Source organism: Cyprinodon variegatus, unplaced genomic scaffold, assembly GCF_000732505.1.
Source record: "Cyprinodon variegatus isolate N-32 unplaced genomic scaffold, C_variegatus-1.0 Scaffold39, whole genome shotgun sequence".
NCBI lineage: Eukaryota > Metazoa > Chordata > Actinopteri > Cyprinodontiformes > Cyprinodontidae > Cyprinodon > Cyprinodon variegatus.
In genome coordinates, this window is record NW_015150492.1 from 344,186 (window position 1) to 357,277 (window position 13,092).

Here is a 13,092-nt window from a genome sequence, read left to right on the forward strand (position 1 = left end):
CATCCATCCATCCATCCATCCATCCATCCATCCATCCATCCATCCATCCATCCATCCATCCATCCATCCATCCATCCATCCATCCATATTCTTTCACTTATATATGTTAAAGCAAATGATTAAAATCACAATCAACTTTATCAGCCACATTGTGCACAAAAACCAGGGAATTGACTGTTTTCATTCACATTGTCATATATCCAGGGGCAGAGCACATATGCAATGTACTGATATCATGAATACCACGGGTTAAAAACAGCAGTCAAGCTAGTTATCCCTTACCACCAGCTGCAAACACATTAAAGGTACAAATGTATTTAAGCTTTATTATTTGCAGTTCTCTCCTATTTACTCCTGTATTTTTCTCATATTTGTGTGTCTCTTTATAATCTGCCACGGTTTCTAACCTTTACTATTCTTCTTTCTGCAGTATTTCTGTCTAAATCCGATTTATAATATTTCCGCAACAGGAATCTCAGTAAAAAAAATTTGTAAAGGATGTTCACATCCGGAGAAAGGTTGTGTTTATTCACAACAACGGGTCAATTCAGGTCATAGGTTACAGTTGCATTGCTGTGGGGTTTTCTTTCTAGCTGAGAAAAAATAGGCACCTTTTATGCTTAGAGATTTTCCCACACGATCAAGAACCAATGTGCAACACTTAAGTATTTTCTGCTGATGCTGGTATTTACTTAAAAATATTTAAGGGTGAGTGTAATAAATAACAATTTTCTAACAGTTTACTTAAAGCTGACCCGTCACCAAACAATACGACTGGTTTCACCGATCTTTGTTAACTGCATTTATTCAGGTGCATATTTTGTTTTGCAAGTGTTGACATATACTGTAGTCGTGTTTTGTGACATTAATCTTAACTCCTTTTTGATCAGCTAAAAAGAAGGTCTTAATAATCCCAGTGTGGGTGCGGTTACTGAGACTGTGGGGCTCAACGGGATGATTCTGCAGGAAGGAAGTTTGGCCAGACAGTGAAGCGCCATCCACATAAAACTCCTGAATTTCAAAATCTTAACAAGGAAAAGTCAGGAAGCAGACAGGAAATACTTGGGGTGAATTTCAGAATAAAACCATACCATCAATTTATTCTAACATGACTATTGAAAACGGCACAAAGTAAATTTGAAGAAAACGAGGAGCTGTTGGAGGATAAAAAGGGATGTTCTTTTTTTGCAAATGGATAGCAAGGTGGCACTTGATCTGGGCCAGCCTGTTGCAGCATTCAGTGTGTGTGATTTTTTCAGAGCATGCCAAAGTGGCATAGTAATCATGTTGAGCACAGCGTAGTTGTCCAGTTTTTCATGTATTGACCCACACTGGCAATTAAGCTCCTGAATATTTAAGCTGTGTTTCACAAATTTGACCAAGAAATCCTAAATATGAATATGATGTGGGCTGAAAGATCCAAAAAAACAAAATATACTTCAGTCTAACTGATTAAGAACATTTGAGAAACAAAGTTTCTATCACTATCACTAATGATGGTCCCTTCTATAATAAGAGCCATCCATCCATCCATCCATCCATCCATCCATCCATCCATCCATCCATCCATCCATCCATCCATCCATCCATCCATCCATCATCTGACACGCTTTATCCCGAGTGGGGTCGCAAAGGGTGCTGGTGCCTATCTCCAGCTGTCTATAGGCGAGGGGCGGGGCACATCATGGACAGTCGCCAGTCCATCGCAGGGCAACACAGAGACAAACAACAATTCACACACACACTTACACCTAAGGAGAATTTAGAGGACCCAATTAACCTAACAGTCATGTTTTTAGACCGTGGGAGGAAATAATAAGAGCCATTCCTTAAAGATAGAGTAACATGGATCAGAAGTGAACCTTCCCAGGAATGGCCATCCTACCAGAATTTCTCCAGGAGAGCATCAACGACTCACAAGAAAACAATAACTAAAGGACCACCACCTTACCCGGTTTAAATAAAATCAGTGTTCATGAATTTTCAATTCAATTACCGATAAAGTAAGGGACCTATGGCTAGATATGCATACAGCAGTATAGTAGGTCTAGTTTCATTTATCTGCCATGTCAGACAAGTGAACCTTTTGCATAGTTTCATTTGATACTAACTCATATTGTTTGGTCTTAGCTGCCATATTTAAGTCACATGTGTAGCAGTGGCACTCATGGGCAGTATCTATCACTATCTGCCTACACCATCAAGGTTTGGTTTGATTTCCCTCTCTTTATTCTCATTATTTTTTTCAAAGGACATATTTTACGTTTTACCCCATTAAGCTCTGCCTTTTATTTTTAATCATAATTTGCTAAGTTTCATCTTCTGGCTGCCCCTCTACTCTTTCCTTTTTTTCATTATCTCTTCACCCCACCTATTCAATTTCTAAAGTCCCACACAGACAAATGAAATGTACATAAAGAAGAATGTAGCTCATTAGATAAAAATAAATTAGCCAACAAAAGATTTAAATCCCAAACAGCATTAAAGCAAGGTTAGAATATTTTTTTTTACACAAAATAACAGAGCTTGGCTCAATTTCCTTTCTCTTGCTCTGAAGCCAGTGCAGCTCTGCTGAGTTGGCACTTATTTGTTTTTGACTGCCTTTGACAGAGCGTACATGCACACATTTGAACGTGAATGCATTTGCATAGTTTTAGGACTTTATTATGGTGCAAATATTGCAAGTTTGACAGTAAGAAGTCTCTCTAAGCCTTCCTCTCTCCTCTTAAGCTTTCCAGTGAGCTTAGTTTTACATTATTCCCAGTCCTGCTTCTTTAAAATAAGCTCCTTTGTGTCCTTTGCCCTATAGACTTCCCTCACTGAATTATTGGGCTCAGCACAGACCTTAATGGGTTTTTTATATTCCCAGCGCAATTCTTGGAAGGGATCTTTAAAACATAACAGCAACAGACAGTATTATATATATCTGTAAATTATTTGGTTAAATGTAATGTTAAATACATTATCATAAAATCCAGTCTAATAGAGACGCTTCAAGGTAAACTAAAAATAATGCCAATATATTTTGATTTATTTCTCAAAGGGGTTCATTGCTATTGGCTTAATAACTCTTTAACTTTGTATAATTTTGCAGAACAAAAAATGGTTTCAGCAAAATTATCTCCTATAAGGCTCTATACACTAGGTGAACTAAGAAATTAAATAAGCAACAGACAGAGGCAACTGATCATTAGCTGGTAAACATTGCAGGGTGTTTGTCAGCAAAAGAGCCCAATGTTTCCCTCAGGAGTGGTTGAGGTCAAATGTGGGCATGAGGAAAAGCGAATAGTGGATTTTTTTCCTCTTTAAATACAGCCCTGCATGGATAAAACTGCAACTACAGCACCCTATTGGTCCCCTTGTTTAAGTAGTGCAAAAGCCTTACTATACACAAATCTTTATTGCGGTAGGATACTGCAATGAAGGTTAAAAGAATTAAAACATTTTTGATTTCTATATATATATATTTGATTAAAACACAACATACCCACATAAACAATGCTTTGACATTACACTACACCCTAGTTATGCTTATTGCTACTCTTTTATCCATGTATGGCGCTTAATTCCTCCCGTGATATTTTATAAGGTTGGATTCATTTTGAGTCCTAGTTAAAAAAAATCTATTTGATCTTATTTCCTGCAGAACAACAATTAGTGCATATCATATCAATCTACTTATGAGTATTTATGTGGGTACCAGTGTTCTGTCTTTTAACAAAACAAAAAGAACAAAACCTGAGCTAAAACATCCAGTGAAGCATCAGAGCAGTAATTTTGTTCCACGGCTCCGACTGGCAGGAGACAATAACCCACTCCGAGGGCACTGTGTGAAAATTATGTAAGGGGAGAGAGGACAGCCAGGATCATGTGGAGCTGAGAGAAGGAAAGCCTCTCTCCCGGGTGATGGATGTAATCCAGGTAACATATTGGACCCTGACCTCCTCTTAAACAAAGCAGATCAGTGGATGCTTTTTGGAATATTCTTTAGCATTTTGTTCTGCCTATTTATTCTTTTTTTTATTTTGGGTTACATACCAACACAAATTATAATAAAAAGGAAAATGATACCTACATTTTAAAATGAATTTGTATGAAGCCTTCCAAAGGGTAACACTCTGTTGAACCTCTTTTGCTATAAAATCTTTTTGGGTTTGTTTTGCATTTTCAAAAAATAGCTAAACATTAACACTTTTAATGGAAAGAGTCAGGACATTGATTGGACAATTTTAACGCATGAATATGTGTTAAAATAACTAATTCTATTTGAACTCTTTGATATGAAGTTATTACTGGAAACAGAACCTCTGCCCAGCTTTGTTTCCCCTCATTTTTCAATTACTTTCTACTTTTTCTCCATCAATAACCTAAACCGGAATTAATTCAATGCTTTCTTTAATGCAAAAAAGTTGCAAATTATATATTATAATTTTTATTATTATATATGTTCATTCAACAAATCCTAACAAAGTCTTACTCTGTCTTTCTCTGTAGAATTCTCCTGTCAAAAAACGCATTTAATGTATTGTACCTTTGCTTAAAACCATGCTTTGATTTTATAGGATAAAAAACGGACCCACCGCAGCTCTTTATTAAAGACTATGTAAATTGAGCATTCCTAAGGGAATCTGTGGTAGAGTGAAGTTGTCTAAACTCATAGAAGCACCAACTGAAAAGGTCAGGATTTTGCAGGCTGTCCAGCACTTATTTCCTCTTTAAAAGACTTATCTCCCTTCTGATATGGTTTAATATGAAAAGCTGCATTAGCGCCCAGCAGCAGTGTTGTCAGTGGCTTGGAGAGAAATGCATATTGCACTCACTAGTAGACTTTTTATTGGATTAATCAGGAATTTCAAAGCTCTCCTCTCTTATTCCCACCAGTGGAGGAAATTGCATTAGAGCATCCAAGTGTAGAAGAAGTTAAGTCTTGACTCATGTCTCAGCTCTCGTTGCCTATAGAAATGAGATGTTGAAGGAGGAGGACTTTTTGGAATGAAAACTGCTTCATCTTTTATTCAGAGACATTTCTTTAACCTGCTCTGAGGAATATAACCAAAATGTATTTTCAACAGTTAAATCATATTTTTTTCCCTTTTTTAAAGCACTGTTTTTTTCCTTGTGGATGTTCGTGCATAAATGGAACTCATAGCCAACCCAAGCTAACAATGCAGAAAAATACCTTTTTTTTTTAACAAAAAATTTGGAAAAAAAAAAAGGGAAAAAAAAGTCCATTGTTGAACTTTCAAAAGATGGTTTCACAAATCTGAATTATTTTTCAAATATAATTAATAAAAAAAAGCATGATAAAAAGCTTGGACCAATATTTACAGTTCATAAAGGTTTAAGGTTTGTCTCAATTAAAGCTGTGTAATCATAACAGGGACTTACTAACAAAATTACATAGAAGCAGGTTTCCCATTTATGGAGGTAGAAATTTTTATGTTACAACAGCAGAGCGCTGACAAACTAGTGACTGTAAAAATTCGCCATTACGCTTGAATGTGACTGTGGCAATAATATAATATAGGGTTGAACTAAAACAGTAGTGAACATACTGTAGATGGCAGCAAGACGCCAAAAAATGTCATATTCTCTGGGATTTAATACTTATTCAGCAACGTCCCTGATGTTTGACGGTAATGAGGACTGCTATTACTCAATCTACTGAGAACAGTAACTATACGTAGCGCGCAGGGCACTAAATAAAACATGATGAATTAGGATTTTTTACACTATATCACACAGACCATGTAGGTATACACCAAAAGGATTTCATGGATGCATAATCATGTACTTCTGGTAGGCTCCTCTGGAGAGCTTCAAAACACTATAATTACTTAAATATGATTTTAAAACAGTATTTTATACCACTATGCTCAGCAGCTCACAAAAACATGACGCAGAAGTGGAAAAAATAAGTTTTTTTTTTTTAGCTATCTTATGACGATATAAAATCCAAATCCTACACAGGCTAATAAAATACTATTTATTTAATCTTCTATGTAAACAAACTGATGACATGACAGCCTCCATATTTTGGGGTGACTGCAGTCTGATCATTAGATCTTCCTGAAAATGACACACTGTAGCTTTAAAGGTTCTCAGCATTTAAAAAAGCCCTAGAACAGGGCTTTGTTCTGTGATTTCAGAATCAGCATAAAATTTTACATGATCTCTTTTAAATGCAAAATATATTGGTCAGTGTTGACAAAAACATGACTTGCAGTATTGTATTTGTCTCTGGTTTATTAAAATACAGAATATCAAGTGTTCATAAATAGTCTATTCATTAACATCCATCCATTTTCCTTCATATCCCTGATGGGGTCCGGAGGGGTGCTGTTGCCTATCTCCAGCTGTCAATGGGCGAGAGGCGGGGTACATCCTAGACAGGCCCCAGTCCATCGCAGGGCAACACATAGACAAACAGGACAAACAACCATTCACGCACACACTCATACCTAAGGAGAATTTAGAGAAGCAAATTAACATAACAGTCATGTTTTTGGATTGTGGGAGGAAGCCAGAGTACCCAGAGAGAACCCACACATGCACAGTGAGAACATGCAAGCTTCATGCAAAAATACCCCGGGCTGGGAATCGCACCAGGAACCGGCTTGCAGCAAGGCAGCAGTGCAACCCACTGGTCCACTGTGCAGCATTAAAAGTTTTAGTATATACATTTTACATTCAGCATACTATCTATGCATGGAAGCCATATTGGATAGGAGAAATGGTGTTACCTTAGGGATGAATATGAATCTTCTCCTTATAAAATTACAACTTTTTAGGACTAGAAACCCTTAACTATAATGAAAAAAATGCTATTTCATATGCTCAAAATAATTATAAATACATACTTTTTATAACATTATTATTACATTAGCAATATGTGTTAATATTTAGAAAGTGGTTGGAATAATAATTGTTGTTTCAGAGCAATTTTCTAATAGTATGAATATTTCTGTTGAATTTCTGACATCAAAAGTATGCTATTTTTGTTTCAGCTGTCACATTATAAAAATATAATCAGTTCATTCTAGACAGGGTGGAAAGGAAAGAAAAAGAAGATCAGAAAATATAGTTAATAGTACCAGAAGCAAAAACAAAACTTATTTAAAGATTAAAGTCGGATTTAGAATCAAACTTGTCTTATCTATTACACCTCTTAGAACTCAGAGATTCAAATATTTTTTGATCTAAAGAAAAAAAGAACCTCATATTTTTACCACTTACTGAAATCTTTCCGTCATATTTTTCCTTTCTATCCGTTTTCACATCATGTACTCACTTTTAAGTTACAAAGATCGGGGCCAACATTAAAGGCAGGCTAATCCTCTATATGCTCAACAAAAGGTCTATAAGATGCATTTTGCTGGATTTCCACTCCACTGCCTCCTTCCATGTGGATATCCTGTACCAGCAGCTGCTGACGGAGGCTATTCTGTCCAACCATACCCTCCACTCAATGCTCCTTTCCTCTCCACTCTTCATTTTCTCCGTAAGCATTTTTTCTCCTCTGTACTGTTATATCCTTCTTTCTTTTCTGCCTGCAGCTCATCCCTCATTATTATATTTTCTCATTGTAGTGATTGATGACAGATGAAACAAAAGCAAGTTTCATTCAACTTGTTCAACAAACAAAGAATATTTGCAAGTAAGGTCATTGCATAATCTTTGATTCATTTTGTTGGTCCCAGAAACTACAGCGGTACTTCCCAATGTTGAAAAAGACAAATGTACTAATTAGAAGTACAAAATATTTGTTAGATAACATTTTTTAATAAAGAAAAAAAAAAAAAATAAAATGGGGTCCCTAAAATTACCTACCAAACAGCTGTGTTATTACCAGGTTTGGTGTGAATCTATGCATATTTTAGCATTTATGGGGCATTTCAACTACTTCAGTATATGGCATTCAAGTTAAAGATTTTTCTTTCTTTGAATTATTTAGTAAATCATCTAAAAAAAATTCTAGGATATACAGGATGTATTCCTTGACATTTGTGATGTTTTTCGGGATTTTACTGAAAACTATGGATTTTTAATGAATTTTTATAGTTTTGAGTAGGGTGTAATACCGTTAACCGGTGCTGGGTCGGGGGCTGTTTCTCCCTCTTTTGAACATGTAGTTAGATAATAACGTGGAAAATATTTAAATTTTCTCTACAATTTCAAAATTTTACAGGTATATTTCTGATAAAAAAATATATATATATTTATATAAGCTGTGGTTGTCTCCAGTTGCTGAAGAGGTGAAGTGTGGAACTTGTTTTGCTGGCTGGGAAGGAGCAAGGGGGGCGGGGGTCGCTTGGCTCTCGCGGTTGCGATAGGCCGAGCGGCGCTGAGCTGCTGAGTTCGCGGTTTTAATGATTATTATTATTTTTCTCTGCGCAATAGAAGCAGTGTTTTGGAGGCTTTAACATGCCCAAAAACTCAACAAACTTGGCAGTAAATTGTCCCCCTAGTGAAATTTACGTATTATAATGGAATTCAAAATGGGCGTGGCCAAATGGCTTTAGTTGTTTTGTATCAGTTATTGTTATTTATTTCTTATATTATGTGTAAGTGGTGGTGACAGTGATTTTTGTTTTAGTTTTTAAGCATATGCACTGATCGATGGCACTTTTTAAAATTTCGTTGTTCTTGTGACAATGACAATAAAGATAAATTGAATTAAATTGAAATTGAATTGTTAAGTGGCAACCAGATGTTAAAATACAACAAATAAAAATACAAAACCATTTTTTCTTCCTGTCTGAATCAAATAAAGTTCCCACAAAGTTTCTCCTTGAAATGTACATTAAGTTCAGATAGAATTGCTTTCAATACTATACTACTTGCATCAAATATAATCGGTATCCTTTAACGGGCTTCATACAAATTTTTTCTGGAATTCTGGCCTATTTCTTTTAAAACTGGTATGATGAGTCAGTTCTGTAGGCCATCTTAGTCAAACACAGCTGATCGCTTCATTTTCTTAAAGCCTTGGGTTAAGGGTTTTGCGATGCCCATTCCAAAAAAAACCCTTTGTTGTCCTTAAGTAATTTAACTTAAGGATTAAATTTAGGATTAAAATGCTATGATGTTATTATCTGGTCTTCCTCATATGAAAAAAGCCTTGAAATCTTAGTATAGCCTTTTTGTTGACTAAACAGAAAAAATTAATTATTAAATAATTCCTAAATAAAGCATCACTGTAGAAGTTTATTTTGATTTTCTGACTGTTTCATGTGCCTGCCTTTGCAGTGTATGTCGAAATCCACTATCAAAGGCAAGTGTCCTTATGTAATGCCTGGAAAACCACATAGAAAAAGCAATGGATAGAATTACTCTTGTGGTGTAATTAAAACACAAAGAAAGGAGCCAAATAATAAGGGAAAAAAAAAAGCAACAAACAAGCCGAGGTAATTTAAAAGCAACTTCCCTGTTATTTGATCAAAGTTAGGGGTAGTCAGTGCTTATGTTTTTCTATAAATAAAAGCAGCATATATTCTGACTGATGGCATTCATTTTCCCATCCTGTCAGAGTGAAACCAAAGCCAGGCTCATGCATGGAGGATGAGAGGAGAAGCAAAGCAGCAACAATATTACCTCCTGATATGATGCAATTCATTTAATCAATGGAGGACCTAAAATTCCAGTTTAAAAGCATCTTTTTTAAGGCAGCTCTTCCTTTCTGTCGGTTGCATTATCAACACAGGTGATTTTGCAAATATTTTGAATTTATTCTGCAGACACAAGAGTATTCATATCTTTATTTTCTGATCTAAGTCGATATCCTACTTGTTTTCCTTCTTTTCCTGATTAACTTTAAAGGGACAATCTGGTCAGTTAAAGCAAAAAACATGTTAGACATACTCTAATTGTGTCGGAAAAACTAACACTTCATTCTAAAGTTAAATTAACTAAAAAAGCTAAAAAGTTTTATAATAATACACATGATAAGAGAACTCTAAATTTTTTAAATACTTTTTTGACAGTTCTTGAGGAATTCTTGGACTTATTTTAGTCTAGCAGCTGATGTGTGTGTATTTGTATGTAAATGAGAATAGATTTCCCAGCGATAATTGAAAATATTTTCTGATTGGTTGGTTCATGCTTCGGGGATTTGGGACTTCTCTCCCCGCACAGACACCCTTCTTGGAAGCAGTAGAGGTTTACAGAGTTCTGGGGGAGTACCTTCATGCTTTGATGGATTTCAGAATACACATTTTATGGCAAGATGTAACATTTCCAAACCAATATTGAGAGTCAGATGGAAATATAAACTGACTGATTTCAATATAATCAACTGCATGATGCAGGTACCCTTGCTGACCTGGTACAAATTTCTCTGCGCTGTACTTCAAAGCTGATGTTTCAGTCCTCGGGTGGATAATTTTCTCAGCTTGTCTTCACCCCATATTCATTTAACTTCATCATACAGCTGCTCTCAAATTAGTCAAACAGCATTCTGTTATTGGATAGCAAAGAAAATGGGATTGATTGTAGTTTATCTAAAAAGTGATGGAGAACTTTCTTCCTTTTACTGCTTTTATTTCTGTACAGAAAACAAGCATTTTCCTGTTTTTACTACTTTTACTTCTTGTTGCAGTTTATATGAAACCAAACAACTACACTGCATAATGACAGAGGAATCACCAGCTTTTGATTGAAATGGCTTTAGATTCTTGACAGATTTTCCTGTGTTTTTGGGACTTGGATGCAAACAGAGGAGGAGGTGCTTGAAACCAGGTCAGAACAGCCAAGGTGACAGGCTTTTAACATATCAGACATTTCTGCTTCAGAGCTGTCATTTTAAAGAAACACCAACAAAATCTGTCAAGTCAGAGATTTGCATCAAATAGCCCCCATTTTGTTCCAGTTGTTTAATGTTTTTCATTATTTTTGCCAGACGACCTCTAAATGGTAGATTTTAAGAGATAAATTATAGCAATGTGCACAATTATTGACACAATGGATTAAGATCCATTCAGATCTTTAAAACAATATATATCTTTTACTTAAGCCAAATGATCTCAAAATTAAAAAAATGAAATCATATAAAAGTTTTTTTTTATACAAAATAGCCACCTTAAATTAGCACCTGACCAAATTCCTTTAAAATAAATGCAGCTTAGCCTGTTTCTAAAATCAATGTTTTTATAGGTTTATTACATATCTAAAAACTTTTCAATATAAATTCATAACTTCTCGCTTTTGTGGTGAAGAAAAAAGATGTACATAAGATACAGCTCAAATTGAACACTGCATTTGATGACAACCCTTATTTATCCAATGGTATATCTGTGTTCAGTAGTTCTTGAGTTAAACTGGTGCCTATTCCCAGTGTTCACTGAGGGAGAGGCATGGGGCATCCAGGACACATTTCAACTAAATATATTTGGCCAAATTAAAAGTTGGATTTTTTCTAAAATAATTTTGTGACATAAAATGCTAATAATGTATGAATAACTGCAACATTTTAAAAGCAGTATCCTAGCTGGAACCTGGATTTAATCTTAATTGCATGTAAAAAGTGATGATAGCAGTTTCTGTTTGATGAAATGCATCTGCTGGAAAAAGCTGTTTAATCTTGATTTACTGCATTTTGCATTTCAAAAGATGAAGCATTAGGTTCACCTAATCTACTGTATTAAATTAAGGTCTGAGAACCTTGACATATGNTAAAAGCAGTATCCTAGCTGGAACCTGGATTTAATCTTAATTGCATGTAAAAAGTGATGATAGCAGTTTCTGTTTGATGAAATGCATCTGCTGGACACACCAGTAAAATCTTGATTTACTGCATTTTGCATTTCAAAAGATGAAGCATTAGGTTCACCTAATCTACTGTATTAAATTAAGGTCTGAGAACCTTGACATATGAACTAAAGTAAATACGCAGAGAAATGTGTGAAGCAAAACTAGAAATAACACAGCTGTTAAAATGTTAGGTTCCTGCAACTTAAAAAAACTTTTTTATGGTTTTTATTTGTTATCTATTGGCACATTTAATGAATAACAATATAATCATCTTTTCCGCTATCCATTATTTAGATCATTTTCCTACAGGCATAAATCCACCATCTTTTGTTTTTAAGCTTTTTGATAGAAAGTGAACAATGTTCTAAAACTGTTGAAATAAAAGTAAAAAAAAAAAAGAGAGATTTCAAACACTTTTTAATGCTCGTACCTCTATCCTGCCCCTGATTTCTGATTGAACCTATCAAGGGCTTGACATGCTCAAAGAGTTGTTCTAAAAATACCATTGTTGAGGCTTCAGTGAAGTGCTCAGCGCCGAGACATCTGACTCAGGCACAGCTAAAAGTCACAGCTGGGAGGTTTATTAAGCCAAAGACTGAAGGCAAAGGATAGGAGCGCCAGAAGGTGGTCAGTAGTTGCCTGAGGCAGCAAATGGGTCCTCAGTCAGTGTCAAGGCATCGCCTTTATCAGTGATATCAAACATTTGGATGAGGGCAGAGTTGGGGAGTGGCATGTATCCTCTCTGACTGAAGCCCACCCTGCATAGCAGGGACAGTTCTCCTCCAGGCTGAGATAAAGCTGGAAGGACCTATTTTAGTTTGTAGGATCAAAACAGCACGAAAAGCGGAACTTGCTGGAAGGAAGCAAGTAAAAAAGATGTAAAGAGATGGATGGCTGCAGGGCTGGGGAGGAGGACAAACAGGGCGGGGGGTTGCTTAGAAGGTGGAAAGCGGAAGAGAACAATTAAAAAAAACAAGTGTTATGTGCCCCCAGGCACATTATGATTTTTGTCCATTTCTTTTTTTCGTTTGCTTATAAACTTTAGTTGAAGGATCCTTTTGTTAATATATTTTAGGATTCTTTAGTAAATTAATTATGTTAATTTGCGGTGCTGTCGTCCGCCTATAAATAGGCTGGCCTTCAGCACGTTGGGGTGCCTTGTGTTCCATGCGTGTTCCTTGCGCGCTCGTTGCGCGTTCCTTTTTTTCCTACCTCGTTTGGGACGCCGCTTTCCACCTGTTCCTTTTGGTTCCAGCGTGCGCGGTGCGCACTTGTCTTTCTGCTGCGGCCTGCAGCGGACGATCCAGCTTGCCATGCGGTATTTTTGTTAACCGTTTTTTCTTA

The 13,092-nt window shown here is 35.9% G+C and overlaps 1 protein-coding gene across 1 annotated transcript in view; it reads right to left on the reverse strand.

The window, feature by feature from the left end:
• The window catches only part of b4galt2 (UDP-Gal:betaGlcNAc beta 1,4- galactosyltransferase, polypeptide 2), a 238,203-nt gene that overhangs the window by 18,229 nt on the left and 206,882 nt on the right, over nucleotides 1–13,092 (reverse strand). The window lies entirely within an intron of this gene.